At 46.7% G+C, this 15,868-nt stretch overlaps 1 protein-coding gene across 2 annotated transcripts in view; it reads left to right on the top strand.

The window, feature by feature from the left end:
• Positions 1-910: 910 nt before the first annotated feature.
• The window catches only part of LOC120995061 (polymeric immunoglobulin receptor-like), a 150,627-nt gene continuing 135,669 nt past the window's right edge, over positions 911-15,868 (top strand). For both annotated transcript variants that reach the window (XM_040424036.1, XM_040424035.1), the window contains exon 1: positions 911-996. The gene's annotated coding sequence lies outside the window, so the exon portion shown is untranslated. The remainder of the gene's footprint in view (positions 997-15,868) is intronic.

Genomic DNA, 15,868 nt, shown 5'->3' with positions numbered 1-15,868 from the left:
GCCATTAAAAAATCTATTTAAAAAATCAGTTAACAGTTTCTTGCCATGTTTGCTTAACACTTTAACCATCAAGTTTAGCTCAGCTGCATCTGTATGTGTCTATGCAGTTTCATAGGGAGGTTGCTGGTGATTCCCTTTAACATGCAATTGTCCAATTGCATTCTCCATAAACTGCAGTGATTTATCATTTCAGTCTATGGGAGAATCAGAGTGTTCCTATCAAGCCCTGCAACAAGCTATGGCAGGCCTGAAGCCTTCAGATGGCCTGAGGCTGCCATAGCACCCTTGGTTATTCTGTAACAGAATGCATAGCCCACAGGTGGTCACCCTGGAGTTCTCATAAGCACACAAATTTTTAAAAAGGAGGTAACACTCCAGTCCCTCCCGGTAGGGAGAGTAACATAGTAGCAAGACCTAGCCTTGGACCCTAAATCTTTTGGTTATGTACTTTCTAGAGAGGATCAGTTGGCAGGGATGCAGGGGGTGCATAGGTGGCACTCCCCCCAAAACTCTTGAGTTCGAGGGTCCAAAAGGCCCTCTGCCATATAAGAAGCCATCAGTATTGTAAATTTGCATATAGAACTTATGATGCCCCGTTGCTTGATTTTGCCTTGGGGTCCATGAGCTTCTGGTCAGCTGGAGGACTGGCAGGGGACTTTGTGTCTCCCTTACTTTTCCTCTAAACTAATAAAGTGGAATTCAATCTGGTGACAATAGCCTGTGTGATCTCAGCTGACCAACTTTAATGCAGAATGGAATTTCTGTGTGCAGCATCCCAAATATTACTACACACACAAACCAAAACCTAAATCTACAGTTGTGGTGTTGGGTGAAGGACAAAGGTTTATTATACCTGTGAGTGGCATCATGAGGAAGGCGTACCTGGGCACTCAAGAAAAGAAAAGGGCTTGATGCACTTTCACTTCTCAGAACAGACAGGGCAGAGGAGTGCAATAGTCACTTTGTTCTCCTGGGAAGCAGAAGCAAGTGTCCCTTGTAAGTAGATCTCTAGCTTTGCAGTGTTCTTATGTAATGTTCACTATCTGCAATGTAATACCGTACTTTTTATTTACTGCCAGTGTCATTCCTTATGACCTGTGTTTCTTTGTATTACCATATGTCGGACTAAGTGCAGAAACTTTCTCTAAATCTTGATGTCCCAAACAGCGCCACATTTTGGAACAATTTACACCAAAATCTAGGCCCCCCATAGTGTTTAAAGGATTTTTTTGCAAAACCCTTTTTTGTTGAGTAATGTTTTTCAGAATTTCAATCTATAACATGCAGGGGTATATAAAATCCAGTGCCACCTAAAAAGAAATCAGTCTAATAAATGGCACTTGACACTTAATTTACACTTGTCATTACATGTAAGGCAGTATGTATATATATATATATATATATATATATATATATAGACACACACACACAGTATATATCCATATCTATCTATCTATCTATCTATCTCTCTCTCTCGATATATATATATATATATATATATATATATATATATATATATATATATATGTTATTGTTGTAATATAGCCAGAGTATATTGTTACCATGTTTGCCAGGTTTTCTGTAGGTAAGAATATATAGACTTTGGGGGAGATTTACTAAGACTGGCATTACAAATGCCAGTCTTGGTATAAAATCTGTAGGTACAGAATTAATAAACTTTAATAAGAAGCACATTACTCAAAACATTTTGAAGCATATTCAGACGGTCCATGCTCCAGAAAATCAAACTCATGATGACGACTATGAGCTGACTTAGATTTGACGTCAGTTTCAGGCATAAATGATAGTAAGTTTGTCAAGCTGACGAGGACCATGCCCCTCCTGCTAAGCACATCCATTTGTCTCACCACTTTTAAAAAGTGGTAAAAGAAATGAAAGGTTGAAAATTAAGTGCAAATATGGTGTGTGCTATAATTTGTGTCTTTTTTTTTACACCACAATAGAGGCGTAAACTATTTGATAAATGTCCCTTACTGTTTTCTTGCTAATTCTACCTGAATCTGTATTTAGTAAAGGAATCCTTGGGTACTTTGCTGTAAAGTGCCATATAGTGTGAGGGTAGTGGTATGAATGGTGGTAGTCAGGGAAGCACCCAGGAATTTTGTCTAGGGGGGGTCCGAAAGGCAAAAAAACATTTTTAGCGCCGCCCATTATTAAAAGCCCTTCCTACATATAATAGGCCACTCCCAACAAACACTGTACAGCTGAAATTCTATTGTTGAGGCCTGTCTCTACACATCATACGGAGAGGGGAGGCCTATGCTGGCTGCACTGCCTGCTTCACATTATTACAATAGACAACAGCAGGCTACAGCCAGGAAGCTCCTCCGCTCTCCTCCCTCCCCAGATCCTACTCAAGGCCTGTGGTTCCCCCCACCATCTGCAACCTGCCCATGGCCTGCTGCCCCCTTTGGCCAGCTCTGAATCTTCCTTCTGCAAATGGCATGGGGAGAAACCGGAGGATCTCCTCTCCTACATAGCGCCACATATCTCTTATATCCAGTGATGTCACCTTTGTTATAGACGTTCTCTTTCCTCCTCTTCTCCATTCAGACCAGACAGCCATGATGATTTTTCAGCCATCTCCTTTCTCTGCAGAGATTGACAAACAGACATTAGTTTCCCACATTTCCATCATCTTCACATCTTCTGAACACCCTTTCCTGCCACCCCCAATACTATACTGCAGAAACAATCCCCCTAGAAATACTGCTACCACACAGATAGTGCCCCCTTCAACAATTATTGGCACACAGTGCTCTAAAAAATTACAGCGCTCAGACACTAATAGTATAAAGATAACCATAATAGTATAAAGATCCCCCAAAAATAATTGTGCTAAGCTGATACTGTGCCAGGGTGCCCCCCAAAGTAACAGTCCTCCCCAAAATCCCACCAATAGAAATAATTCTCTGCCAGAGCACACTTAGTAGTAATAATGCCCCTATAGTGCCCATACTAGTGATCATGTTCCTCATAGCCCCCCAGTAGTAGTAAAGCTCCCCATAATACTCCCTAGTAGTAATAGTTCTCCTTATAATATGACAGTACATGAAATACCCCCGCTTAGTGCCCGCAGTTGAGCTAATGTCTCCATAATGTATGCCAGTATAAAATACCCCTATATAGTGCCCTAGTAAATGCCCTCATAGTGCTCCTCTCCCCCTTCTCCATAGTGTCCCCCATAATATGCCAGTAAAAAAATGCACCTTCTTAGTGCCCCCAGCAGATGCCCCTATAGTGCTCCTCTCCCTCATAATGTGGCAGTAAAAAATGCCCCTTCTTAGTGCCACCAGATGCCCCAATAGTGTTCCACTCCCCCATAGTGCCCCCAAATAATGCCTCATAGTGCCGCTCTCCCCTATAGTGCCTCCCATAATGTGCCAGTAAAAAATGCCCTCTTAGTGCCACCAGATGCCATAGTGCCCCCCATAATGTGCCAATAAGAAAAAAGGCCCCTTTAGAGCCCCCACTTCCCCATAGTGACATCAAATAATGCCCCTTTAGAGCCCCCAGATGCCCCCATAGTGCTCCTCTCCCCTATGGTGCCCCCCCCATAATGTGCCAGTAAGAAATGCCCCCATAGTGCCCCCCCAAAATGGGCAAGAAATAAATGCCCCCAGAGTGCCACCCCAAAAAAAATGAGGCTGTAAGAAATGCCAGATGCCCCCATAGTGCCAGCTTTCCACCCCCCAAAAAAAAAGAAATTACTATTACCTTCATCAGCAGTGATGCGATGCAGGCCTCTTCCGGCCTGTGACCCTGCTGTGTGCTGCCCGGATGATAATGACATCGTTGAGCCGGCCTCTTATAGGCCGCAGGCATTAGTGCCTGTGGCCTATCAGAAGAACAGGGAAGGGAGACTCCTCTCCCTCCCCTGCCCTGCTGGGCCGCCGCAGCACAGTCATCTGTATCGTTGTCCTGAGGACGGCGATGCAAATGAATATGTAGATGAGCGCTTCCACAATGGAAGCGCTCATATCCCACTGCCCCCCCTGAGGGATAAAAAAAATATATATTTGCTGGTTGTTCTAGGGGGGGGGTCTGGACCCGCTGGACAACCCCTGTAGGTGCGCCACTGTTGGTAGTTGCCACAGACCTCACAATGGCCGTATCCTTCTCCCTCGCTCCCAGGGCCAGCATAGTGATGAGGGGGCTGCAGATAGAAGTAACACTTGTTTCCCTCTGGTGAACACCCTGGTTGGAGTCTCCTGCATGATGGAAGAGGTGATGCCATTGGTGTTGCTGAGCATGTAAATGACTGGAGAAGTTGTAACTGAACAAGGTGTCTTTACTGAAGTACAAATCTACCAATACTTCCAGATATGATGGAGGAACAACAGTTCCAACAAGTTCCAGCTAAACCATGGGTTGTCTCCAGTTCCCTCTGAGATGCACTTACTTACATAGCAATTCCTCACATACCAGTCTAGATGAGGAGTGCACTTAAATCCAATTTCTTCCACAAAGTCTGCAATTCTTAAAGGGGTTGGTCGGGTGCAGAGCTGAACCCAGACATACCCATAACTTCACCCAGGCAGCCCCCCCTGACTTGAGCATCAGAGCAGTTCATGCTCCGATGCTCTCCCTTGCCCTGCGTAGGATCGCACAGAGCAAGGGCTCTTTTATTTACTATAACACACTGCCAAGTAGAGGCTTCCGTCCAGCAGTTTGTTTGGTGACGTCACCGGCTCTGATGGGCAGGCTTTAGCACTTCCCTAGCCGTTTTACAGGCTGGGGCAGCACTAAATCCCACCCATCAGTGCCGGTGACGTCACCGGGCTCACTGCTGGGCAAAAGCCTCCAGCTGGCAGCCTGAAGGAGAGCCTGGTTCGTCACCGGAACTCAACAAAATGCCTTTGCCCTACGCGATTCAGCGGAGGGCAAATGAGAGCATCAGAGCATGAACTGCTCCGATGCTCTTGTCAGGGAGGCTGCCTGGGTGAAAATATGGTTATGTCCGGGTTCAGCTCTGAACCCGGACAACCCCTTTAACTGCAAGGTGCTGTCAACTTGTCATGGTATAACGACAATGTAGCACACAAACACACACACAGGAAGAGTGTAGCCGTAAAACTTCTCGGACTGACTATCTCTGCCTACTTGCATGATCACCCTATGTGGTGACCCCCCCAACTGGTCGACAATCTCTATACTACGTATGTAAGGTAGCGATACACAAACAGAGAACAAATAAAAGAATGAATAAGAGTAGTCACACGGTACCAGGGTCAAAGAACTGCCAAGAACGCCACAAGTCAAAAACCAGGAGAGCAATACAAGACCAAATTGCCAGAAGCCATAAAATGTAATCACAATACCAGATCCGGAAGTCCATAGCCAAATTAAACACAATATCTGCACACCGGGTAGCGCTGACGCACATGCACACTGATCAATAACCAATGCTTGTACAGAATCTAGAGACCCAACTGTAACATCTGTGGGCAAATGTTTCCAGACATTCAACTAAGGCCAAGTTGAATGTCTGGTGCAGATCTTTACATTGTACTTTATCTCTGAGTAGGCGTCGCCTAGCTGCATGTGCATAAAATGTCACTAAAACCCACTAAAGTACAGTAAACACCACAAGATACCCATGTGTATCTTCAGCCTAAGATTGGACTGAGGTGCACTGAGGGGCTAGACCCCACCCCTAGGTGCACTGAAGATTGTATAGCATGAAGAATAAAAGTCTTATTTCTCTGGAACGTTTGTTTTGCATGCATTGTTTTGGTACCAGAACTGTCATAAAGTCCCATAACCAGGTCGAAAACAGAGATTAGCACAGCAGAGAGATAAAGCAAAGTATTCAAGTTCCCTTGCCAGTCTACCCCAAAACCTGCTGGAGCCAAGAGAAAGGTCAAGTATTGTCTGGATGCAAGTTTATTCAAGTAAAACTATTGAACTTCACCAAGTCTTGAGACTCAACTTATTCTCCACCAAATACAACTCTCTTCTTTAAATGCTACAGAGCCTAACCCCAGGGAGCAACAGTATCCAGGTAGGAGCACCGTGACACAAACTATTAGGGCTGCATCACCACTCAGCATACCTAAACACTGGGACCCGGATCAGCCCTGGGGGCGGCATGTTGCAATTATGGCCTTTCATGTCAAGTAGCCAGTCCTATCAGTGATTGATATCCTTCCCTCTATGACTGTGCATACAGAGAGAGTTGTCGATCACTGATAGGACCGCCTCCTTGACTTCAAAGCCCAGAATGAGCAGGAATATAAATGAATGAAATACAAGTTATACTGAATCTTTTCCTATAAAACTATATATCAATTAGCTCAGATCCTCCTGCTCTATAATATGCTGCTGGCAGATTACACTACATTTTCATGGTGACAGGTTCCCTGTAAATACAATAACTGATAGCCAGGCCAGCTTCTTTAGAGATGATGTAGTGTACGGGGACTGTAAGGCCCGTCACTACAAAAGGGTCACTTGGTGTGCTGTCGTCCCCCCCTTACTTATGGGGAAGTTGGTATATGTCATCTTTATAAAATGTCATGTAATGTAATGCTATGTTTTCCCTGTTACTGTGAAACTTGCATGTACAGGCCTGCTAGGGGTGTCATTCCAGCTCTTGGTCATTAGAGGGAGCTAGGGAGCCCTAGTTTATATAAGGCCCAGTCTAGGAAGGGAAAGTCAGTCTACTCCAGAGTCTAGTCCAGAGTCTACTCCAGAGTCTAGTCTGAAGTAGTCTAGTCTAACCAGAGATTAGACGATGTCAGAGACCAGTCCAGGCCTGAAGCCTGCGTACCAGGAGAGGGTATTGAAGTCCCTGTAACCGGGTTCCAAATCCAAGTCAGAAGGTTCCCCTCCTGAGATCCCATATGCAGAAGCAGGAATATCTCATTTCAAGAGCCTGAGGAAGCTGAGAGGGACAGAGGCAAGCCAAGGAGAGCAAGAGGTACTCAAGACAACAGAGGAGGTACTTTAATAGATAAAACCAAGGGTATACGCCAGAGCTAGGGCATTGGACCTTGGAGAAGAATTTCTATATTCCAGGATCAGACAGGAATAGAGTGCAAGCTGCCTGTACTGCAAGTCCTGTGTTTCACACTCTGAAGTCACCTTGCTACACCTGTATTGCCTGCATCAACCGTATTGAAAGATCGACTGTATGCAAAGGAACTGCGTTTCCGTTATTGTCCTGTATTCATGATAACTACTAAAGTTGGAGTTCTGCTTTAACATCACGTGTTCCTCAGTTATTCCTGCTAGCAGCAAACGGCGTGCCACCGTTTAATTGGCACTGGCGTCACGAACATTTCCTATCATCCCCTACCCTTGCAGAGAGTCAGCGTCTCAGGTTAGTGTCCATTGCACTACAACACCCAGGAACATTTCTAAAACACAACTTGAGTACGCTGCACCTTTCTCTTTTGGCGTCACGAACAGGATACGCACGCTTTATAGTGCAAGAAGCGTGAACTTTGTGCCTTATACCGTTGCCCTGTGACCAAAGTGACAATTTGCCTGGTTTATTAAAGTGGACTTTGTGGACTGAAAAACATACCCAAAGTGTACCAAAAACCTCCACAAAGCGCTGTGCAGTGTTGCGCTATCAAGAGGAAGAAAATCGCCGCATTGGAGTGTGGTTTTATGGACTTTCTATCATCCTGCTTGCTGTCAGTGAATAGACAGCGTTTCTACCCAAAGATGGCCGCTGAGGCTACTGAAATAGCTGCTGCGTCATCTTCATCCCAAAAAAGCGGGAAAGATTGGCGCCTTTCTGAGGAAATAGCGGGAAGGAGTTCAAGGTCAGGCGCCACTGCTTATCTGGACATTTGCATGTCTGCCAGCATGGACTCCGCCTTCCATATTCTGGAATACCTGGGGGGCGGCCTCCCTGTGCAATGGGAGGAGCTGGCTGATTTAATGGACGTGACCCTATCGCTCTCCAGAGAAGGATCGAGCATGTTGGAGAGTGAACAGAGCTTTGCTGCAGCGTCCGCGCCTGAGATACCAAAGATGAATGATATCGGTGTAGAGCCAGAGGAGGCTCCACCGGCCTACTCTCCGGGACCGGAGAAACCCGCCTGCCCGCCACGGGAGAAAGAACCAGAGCCCTGCTATGGCTCTTGGAGAGACTTCTTTCAGCCCTCCTTCAAGTGGTCTTCGTTGATGGCAGAGATCCGGGAGGCCGCTATAAAGCGAAATACAAAGACTAAGATCTATTATGAGGAGTTGACCAAGACTATTCATGAAAGACACAGCAACACACAACCCCGCCTGGAAAGGAGAAAGGGGTTGGTGGTGTCCTTTGACAAAACCCGTGGCTACGGGTTCATCCAAGATTATTTGACCGGCAGAGACCTATATGTTAACAGAAGATCTGTCAAAAGAGACTACCTCCCTTCCTATCAGCACAGCCTCCGCGAGGGAGAGGAAGTGGAGTTCACCCCTGCCGAGAGCCTGAGAGGCCCTTATGCAACTGCCGTGACCCGTCCCAAGCGAGGACCTGAGGACTGGGAGGCAGAAGAAGAAGAAGACTACTCTGGCTGCGAGCGGGAACCGGAACGCTCTCCAGAGCCGGCCCATCACGCCTTCCAGGAGCGGAGCTCCTTCATTGGGCCTAACGTCTTCTGGCAGCCAACCGTGTTGGAAAAATGGGTGAGCCCCTATCCTTCCCCCGAGCTGCCCGTCGGGAGAAGACCATACAAGATATGGAAAACTTAAAAGGACTTCGCAATACCTTTGAAAACATCCGGAGAGGTCGGAGACCCGAGGCATCACCAGAACCTGCAGAGGCCGAGTCCGTGCCATCGTTGACAGTACCTGCGCCGGCGGCGCCAGCAGATGACAGCGGCTCTGACACAGAGAGCATCGGTGAGCAGATTGTCCGGCTGGAGGAGAAGTTGCGGGAGCTGCGCAAGATCGCGACCGCCAGGATCCAGACGCCGCCAAAGACGGACGAGGTAAGGGTGCCTGTCACCACCCGTAGACCACCTTCTGCTACCACCGCTCCGTCGGTGCCCCAAAGAAGACCCCCTGTTGCTGGAGGTTGCTGCACAGAGCCCACCGGACCGCTTGCGGCGGCGGTATCAACTCCACTTCATCCCACAATTATTATGCCGGGACCAGTACGGTCCGCCCAAGGGTTTACCCCTAGGCCCATGGGGCCAATACCTATTAGGGGCCCCTTTACCTTGCAGCTGCCCCCTAACACCGTTATGTGGGCACATCCTCCTGTAGAGGACTACTACAGGCCGTACTTGCCAGCAGAGCCGGGTAATGATGACAAACCCCTGTGAATCAGCCTGCTAGGCCTTTGATTTATTTCACCAAGGAGTGATCTTATTAACCCTTCCAGGACAGGAGTCCTATGTTTCCTGGTCGTTTGTTGCTGCTGCCAGTTTATCCACGGCTCAGTGGTAGGTGTTGACCACTGAAGTATTAAAGTCAACAAAGCCACGTTTGTTTCCAGGACCTCCTGCCTGCTTTTGCTATCCCACGCCAAGTTGTGCCTGTTCCTTTGTTGCACCTTTTACCCTTTACCCCCTTTTCAGGTTGATCAGGGGTATCACAGCACTTGCCTTTGCTGTCATTTTATTGTGCAACTGGATACTAAGGAACCGTGCCCGGAGACAGACTCAAAAGAACCTGAGCCTCTGAGATTTTTGCTCTTTTAAAAGGAAATGTGCCCAGAGATGGACTCCACCGTATGAGAGCCTCTGTGATTTGATAAGAAAGTAACCTGGGTACGGACTCATGTTTGTTCGTTGAGCCTCCAAGAACTTTTATACTGTTTTATCTATTTTACTGTTCTATTATGGACTTATTCATTGTTATGGACTATCCTGGTTATAATGTTACGCTGTGCCAGGTCAGCGCCCCAGTTCCATTCATTATCCTGAGAAGAAGAGAACGACGCCCCATGTCACTACCCTACACCTTTATCAATAGGACCTGATCTGAATGTAAATGCAGATGAATTGCATATATGTATGCCTGCATGTGTCTTTTTCTGTTTCAGGTAGAGATTCCAAATGGGCGAGCCCTGATAGAGTACGAGGCCGTACTCAGCTTAAAGCAGTGGGGTATGTAGTGTACGGGGACTGTAAGGCCCGTCACTACAAAAGGGTCACTTGGTGTGCTGTCGTCCCCCCCTTACTTATGGGGAAGTTGGTATATGTCATCTTTATAAAATGTCATGTAATGTAATGCTATGTTTTCCCTGTTACTGTGAAACTTGCATGTACAGGCCTGCTAGGGGTGTCATTCCAGCTCTTGGTCATTAGAGGGAGCTAGGGAGCCCTAGTTTATATAAGGCCCAGTCTAGGAAGGGAAAGTCAGTCTAGTCCAGAGTCTAGTCCAGAGTCTACTCCAGAGTCTAGTCTGAAGTAGTCTAGTCTAACCAGAGATTAGACGATGTCAGAGACCAGTCCAGGCCTGAAGCCTGCGTACCAGGAGAGGGTATTGAAGTCCCTGTAACCGGGTTCCAAATCCAAGTCAGAAGGTTCCCCTCCTGAGATCCCATATGCAGAAGCAGGAATATCTCATTTCAAGAGCCTGAGGAAGCTGAGAGGGACAGAGGCAAGCCAAGGAGAGCAAGAGGTACTCAAGACAACAGAGGAGGTACTTTAATAGATAAAACCAAGGGTATACGCCAGAGCTAGGGCATTGGACCTTGGAGAAGAATTTCTATATTCCAGGATCAGACAGGAATAGAGTACAAGCTGCCTGTACTGCAAGTCCTGTGTTTCACACTCTGAAGTCACCTTGCTACACCTGTATTGCCTGCATCAACCGTATTGAAAGATCGACTGTATGCAAAGGAACTGCGTTTCCGTTATTGTCCTGTATTCATGATAACTACTAAAGTTGGAGTTCTGCTTTAACATCACGTGTTCCTCAGTTATTCCTGCTAGCAGCAAACGGCGTGCCACCGTTTAATTGGCACTGGCGTCACGAACATTTCCTATCATCCCCTACCATTGCAGAGAGTCAGCGTCTCAGGTTAGTGTCCATTGCACTACAATGAGACACCATATTAATGAAACATGTTTATTATAGAAACTTAATGTACAAACTACTAATACAAAATATCTTGTTGTTAGGCCAGGTGCTCACTTTATCCAGTTTTGCAAGTAGGTAAACACTACTCTAAGGGTATAACCACACAGTGTAGTTGTGTCACTGTTGCAACGCGTCTGTGCTGCGTTCGAGTACTGGCAGCCAAAAGTGTTGCAGCGGGCTCTAATTAAAGTAATAAAGACTGCACTGTTCAGTGGGTCTGTATTGTTAACAGCCATGTAGTATTGAAGGTACTATTCGGCACACGACCGTGCCAGATATGACTTCTCCTTACTTTTGAATTCACTAGTAATTTTGGCTTCTAAAACTGCATCAGGAAACCTGACTGTGTGGCCGTCTCCTTATGTAGATGTATGAAAATTTCAGGTGTTATTCATTTAGACTACACAATTGTCACGCTGGTGGTCTATGCCCACTGCCATCTCGCTTTCCCGGGCAGGTGGGGACATCTCTCTGCTCTGCCTGTGTGTGAATTGGGATTAGAGCTCAGTGAATTTTCCTTTTAGCACTGAGAGAATTAATGCTTTCCCCCTGCCCCTGTCTAGCTGCTGGTTAAGTTGCTGATCAGTCTCCCTATTTAGCTGGGCTGTGGTTCCACCTCCTCGACTGAGCTTTGAAGTTATTTCTTGCTAGTAACCAGTGAAGGTGATCTCATCTGGAATTCCATACATCAAACCTTGTTTGTCTTCTGATTCTGCTCCTTGCTGCCTGCCCTGACCTTGGAAATGTGACCTGGATGATGCTCATACTCAGCCTGCCCTGACATTGGAACTGCTATTTGGAATATGCAAGTACTCAGCCTGCCCTGACTACTGGACTATGTGCAGACTACACTTTTTGCCTGTCCCCCATGGGTCAGCAGCCAACTAGACCAGGACTACTACAAAAGGTAGTGGCCTGGTTGGTTCCTTGCTGCGAATTCCAGATCTCTGTACAGGGTTTAAAGGGTAAATACCAGGGAACTGCCAGGACAACACCCTTAGGTTTAGTCCAAAGCAAAACTGGTTAGATGGCACAGTGTGTCCACACCTACTGTCCGTAACAGTAAGTTCAGGCTGACCCATCCCCAGTGGGCTTTTCAGAGCTTTTCGAAGAAGTCAACCAGCAAAACATAAATAAAAGACGGATATTGTCCTATCTACATGATGTATCTACTTTTCTGGACTCTGACTAGAGATGGCCTTGCGGTTCGCTCGGCAGTTGTTTCGCGGCAAACTTTGTTCGTTCGCGATTTGCCGAACATGCAAACATATGGCGATATACGCACGTGCCATATTTTTTTGCATAGGGCCGAACTTTGACCCATGACACATCCATCTGGTGGGACAGGACAGCCAATTGAGACGTTTTAGCACATGGACATACCGTATAAATAAACTTGATCTGGCCGCCATTTTACATAATGTTTTTTGCCAGTGTAGGGAGAGGTTGCTGTGTAAAGCAGGGACAGACTGTTAGAGAGTATAGAGACACCAAACGCTAGCTAATAGGGCCACAAAAGTCCTTTTAAGGACTGGTAAAGGTGTGCTATTGATAGGTGTGACATACTGAGGGGTGAAATATACTTATAAAATTATAATATGCTTTCTAACATAGAAAGTATATTATAGTGCATTTGTATTGTGCAGCAGTTGTGTGCGATTTTGCTACGATACTGCAGCTATACAGAGGGACAAACGCTATTGGAACAACTAATTGCAACTGGTGTGCTATACCAGTTGCCCCCCAAAAAATCTGATTTAGGCAGGGGTGTAATATACCTATAATATAATTTTTATATAGTGCATTTGTATTGTGCAGCATTTGTGTGCGGTTCTGCTGAGATACCGCAGCTATACAGAGGGACAAATGTAATTTGAACAACTAATTGTAATTGCCGAGATATAACAGTTGCCCCCAAAAAAATCTGATTGAGGCAGGGGTGCGATTTACCTATAATATAATTTCTATATAGTGCATTTGTATTGTGCAGCATTTGTGTGCTGTTCTGCTTAGATACCGCAGCTATACAGAGGGACAAACGTCATTGGAACAACTAATTGCAACTGGTGTGATATAACAGTTGCCCCCAAAAAAACTGATTGAGGCAGGGGTGCGATATACCTAGAATATAATTTCTATACAGTGCATTTTTATTGTGCAGCATTTGTGCACGGTTCTGCTGAGTAGTGATGGACGAACATTGGCCGGGATGGTTCGCGAACGCGATCAAATGTTCGCGAACCGCAACCTTCAGCTCATATTTGCAGCCACCAAATACTTAGTAGAAGTGCACAAATAGTCCCACAACATGGACAGTGACATACTAGAGGGGGATCAATGACAAAAATTCCAACAAAAAATATTTATCTTAATCAGGGGACATTTTTATGCGTCTTAAAGGGAAATTCTCTGAAATGTGCCCTGTCGGAGCCTAGAAAAAATGGGAGTATGGGCCTTAAAAATAAGGCATTCACCTGACATAAAAGAAATTCTGATTATGTGGTTCCAGGTACATTATGCGGTCAATTTTACAGCAGGCCAGTGGACTACAGGCCCCAAAAATTATGCATTCACCGTACAGAAAAGATCAAGTGATTATGTGGCTGGAGGAAGATTACACGGTTATTGGATATCAATTTTACTGCAGGCCAGTACAAACAGATGTCAAATACATATGTTCACCGGACAGAAAAGACCTTTTATGCCGCTGTATTTACCTAAGACAGGGACCATTGTTTGTTCTGGGTGGTGGCGGATATTTGTGGGCTGTCATGAGGAAATTCAATTAAACGTGGTCCTCACATGTGTTGAATTCCTCCGAGATCTCATTAATTTTTAGAAATGTGAGGTAGTCCACCCTGTCATGAGCTAGGCGAGTGCGCTTATCGATCATGATCCCCTCTGCTGCGCTGCACACCCAGTAGTCGCTTCTCAGAGCGTCCAGATCGGCCATTAACCCGATGTGGTCGGACACCTGTCGGTCTAGGCATTTCCTGAGGCTGGATCCGGAGGGCGGCTGTTGATGGGTTGTTTGCAAGAATGATCTCATATCCGAAGTGACCAACACATCTTCAAACCGCCCTCTTCTTGCATGTGCTGTTGGATTGGTTCCCGCAACAGTTTCTCTGTGAGTGGAAATTCCTCTGCCAGCTCCCGCAAAAGCAGAATGCAGCATTTTTCGAAGCAAGGCCTGGAAGTGCTGCATTATGACAGCCCTCTGTGATGCTGGTAACATGTTTGCCATTTTGTGTTTGTACCAGGGGTCTAAGTACGTTGCCACCCAGTACTGGTCCTTGCCCTTTATGCTTTTTATATCGGGGTTCCTCTTCAAACACTGGAGCATGAAGGCCCGCATTTGCACTAAACTGGAAGCGGTGGAGTGGCATGCCTCCTGCTCATCCTCCAGGATAATGTCGTCCTTGGTCTCCTCCCCCCAGCCACGGACAACACCAGGGATCACAGAAAAGTTTAAAGCATGCTCTTCTTGCTCCTCCTCCGCCTCGGCACCATCCTCCTCTGACTCCTCTTCAGACTCCTGTTGACTTATCTCAGATGGAGTAGCCCCCCCAGGGAATTCATATAGCATTGCGACTTCCTCATCTTCCTGATCCTGCTCCTCAACGGCTTGAACAATAAGACGACGCAATGCATGCTCCAGAAAATAGGAGCAAGGTACAATGTCACTGATGGCGCCCTGGCTGCGACTGACCAGTTTGGTGATCTCCTGAAATGGCCGCAGAAGTCTGAATGCGTCGCACATGAGCAGCCACTGGCGCAGTGAAAAAAAAACAAGCTCCCCAGAACGTGTACTGCCGCAGAGTTCGTACAGGTAGTCGTTAACTGCACGTTTCTGCTGGAGCAGCATATCAAGCATACACAAGGTGGAGTTCCAGTGCGTCAGGCAGTCACAAATCAGACGTCTGACAGGCAGGTGGTGTCGCAACTGAACGTCAGCAAGGTGAGCCATGGCCGTGTAAGATCTTCTAAAATGGCCAGAGATTTTCCTGGCTTGCCGCAAGATGTCCTGGACCCCGGGGTATTTGGCAACGAATCGCTGCCATGTGATTCGTGCCATGCACGACAAATGTATCATTTTGCCCTGTTTCAGCATGCTCAGCAGATTGGCACCGTTGTTGCACACCACTTTACCAACTGTCAAATTGAGTGGGGTTAGCCACTGATCGGCAAAGCTGAAAGGAGTGCAGGACCGGTGTGGCTCTTGGCTTCCAGGCACAAAAGCCGCATCACATCATGGCAACATCTCACCTGGCACATCGAAAAGGTTCTGGGGAGCTTGAGAGGGGCAGCAGAAGAGGCAGTAGCAGTGGAAAAGGAGGAGTCAGCCGAGAAGGAGACGGAGGATGGAGTAGGAGGAGGAGATGAAGAGGCAGGCCCTCATGCAATTCGTGGCGGTAACACCAAATCCACACGGGTGCCACGGGTTGCATGCTTGACAGCCGTCAGAAGGTTCACCCAGTGGGCAGTAAAAGTTATGTACCTTCCCTGCCCGTGTTTGCTAGACCACGTGTCTGTGGTCAGATGTATCTTGGCACTGACACTGTGTGCCAGAGATACATTCACTTGCCGCTGAACATAGCCATATAGCTCTGGGATGCCCTTCTGGTAGAAATATTTCCTTCTGGGGACCTTCCATTGTGGCGTGCCAATGGCCACAGTTTTTCTAAAGGCCTCCGAGTCCACCAGTTTATATGGCAGTAGTTGGCGTGCTAGCAGTTCCGAAAAGCCAGAGGTCAGCCGTTGGGCAATAGGATTATCCGGCGTCATCATCTTTTCACGCTAGAACATTTGGGCC

Source organism: Bufo bufo, chromosome 3 (genome assembly GCF_905171765.1).
Source record: "Bufo bufo chromosome 3, aBufBuf1.1, whole genome shotgun sequence".
Taxonomy (NCBI): Eukaryota; Metazoa; Chordata; class Amphibia; order Anura; family Bufonidae; genus Bufo; species Bufo bufo.
This window is presented reverse-complemented; position numbering and strand designations above follow the sequence as displayed.